The sequence below is a fragment of the Arachis stenosperma genome, chromosome 3, assembly GCF_014773155.1.
Source record: "Arachis stenosperma cultivar V10309 chromosome 3, arast.V10309.gnm1.PFL2, whole genome shotgun sequence".
Taxonomy (NCBI): domain Eukaryota; kingdom Viridiplantae; phylum Streptophyta; class Magnoliopsida; order Fabales; family Fabaceae; genus Arachis; species Arachis stenosperma.
In genome coordinates, this window is record NC_080379.1 from 52,843,597 (window position 1) to 52,845,441 (window position 1,845).

Genomic DNA, 1,845 nt, shown 5'->3' on the forward strand with positions numbered 1-1,845 from the left:
GCATTTTGCATTCCAGACAGACTTTGAGAAATCAAATTGACTTGTTGAGTCAATATCTTGTTCTGAGCCAATATGGCATTCAGAGTATCAATCTCAAGAACTCCTTTCTTCTGATTAGTCCCATTGTTCACAGGATTCCTTTCAGAAGTGTACATGAATTGGTTATTTGCAACCATTTCAATTAGCTCTTGAGCCTCTGCTGGCGTCTTCTTCAGATGAAGAGATCCTCCAGCAGAGCTATCCAAAGACATCTTGGATAGTTCAGAGAGACCATCATAGAAAATACCTATGATGCTCCATTCAGAAAGCATGTCTGAGGGACATTTTCTGATTAATTGTTTGTATCTTTCCCAAGCTTCATAGAGGGATTCTCCATCCTTCTGTCTGAAGGTTTGGACTTCCACTCTAAGCTTACTCCATCTTTGTGGTGGAAAGAACTTTGCCAAGAAGGCATTGACTATCTTTTCCCAAGAGTCCAGGCTTTCTTTAGGTTGAGAATCCAACCATATTCTAGCTCTGTCTCTTACAGCAAAAGGGAATAGCATCAGTCTATAGACCTCAGGGTCAACCCCATTAGTCTTGACTGTGTCACAGATTTGCAAGAACTCAGCTAAAAACTGATGAGGATCTTCCATTGGAAGTCCATGGAACTTGCAATTCTGTTGCATTAGAGAAACTAATTGAGGCTTAAGCTCAAAGTTGTTTGCTCTAATGGCAGGGATAGAGATGCTTCTCCCATAGAAGTTGGGGGTAGGTGCAGTAAAGTCACCCAGCACCTTCCTTGCATTGTTTGCATTGTTGTTGTTTTCGGCTGCCATGTGTTCTTCTTCTTTGAAGAATTCGGTCAGGTCCTCTAAAGAGAGTTGTGTTTTGGCTTCTCTTAGCTTTCTCTTCAAGGTCCTTTCAGGTTCAGGGTCAGCTTTAACAAGAATGCCTTTGTCTTTGTTCCTGCTCATATGAAAGAGAAGAGAACAAGAAAATATGGAATCCTCTATGTCACAGTATAGAGATTCCTTGAGGTGTCAGAGGAAAAGAAAAATGGAAGACAGAGGTAGAAAATTCGAACTTATCAAAGAAGATGGAGTTCGAATTTTGCATTAAGGGATAGTGTTAGTCCAAAAATAGAAGGATGTGAGAAGAAGGGAAGTAATTTTCGAAAATTAAGTGAAAGATTTTGAAAATGTTTTTGAAAAACATTACTTAATTTTCGAAAATGAAAGTGGGAAAGAAATAAAATGATTTTTGAAAAAGATTTTGAAATTAGAACTCAAAAAGATTTGATTGAAAATTATTTTGAAAAAGATGTGGTTAAGAAGATATGATTGGTTTTAAAAAGATGTAATTGAAAAGATATGATTTGAAAACAATTTTAAAAGATATGATTTGAAAACAATTTGAAAAGATATGATTTTAAAAATTAATGACTTGCCTAACAAGAAAAGATATGATTCAAGCATAAAACCTTCCTTAACAGAAAAGGCAAAAATGTTCAATCAAATCATTAATTGTTAGTAAGTATCTTTGAAAAAGGAAAGAAATTGATTTTGAAAACATTTGATTGAAAAGATATGATTTGAAAAAGATTTGATTTTGAAAAACTTGAAAAAAAATTGATTTGAAAACAAAATCTTCCCCCTAGCACCATCCTGGCGTTAAACGCCCAGAATGGTATACATTCTGGCGTTTAACGCCCAAAATGCTACCTCTTTGGGCGTTAAACGCCCAACCAGGTACCCTGGCTGGCGTTTAAACGCTAGTCTGCCTTCTTCACTGGGCATTTTTGAATGCTCAGCTTTTTCTGTATAATTCCACTGCAGTATGTTCTGAATCTTCAATTCTTTGTAT

General features: G+C 36.2%; 1 non-coding gene across 1 annotated transcript; it reads left to right on the top strand.

The window, feature by feature from the left end:
- The first annotated feature begins 305 nt into the window (after positions 1-305).
- On the top strand, positions 306-413 carry LOC130971322 (small nucleolar RNA R71). Its single transcript, XR_009082547.1, has one exon. It is a non-coding gene; the product is annotated as a small nucleolar RNA R71 (small nucleolar RNA).
- The last annotated feature ends 1,432 nt before the right edge of the window (positions 414-1,845 follow it).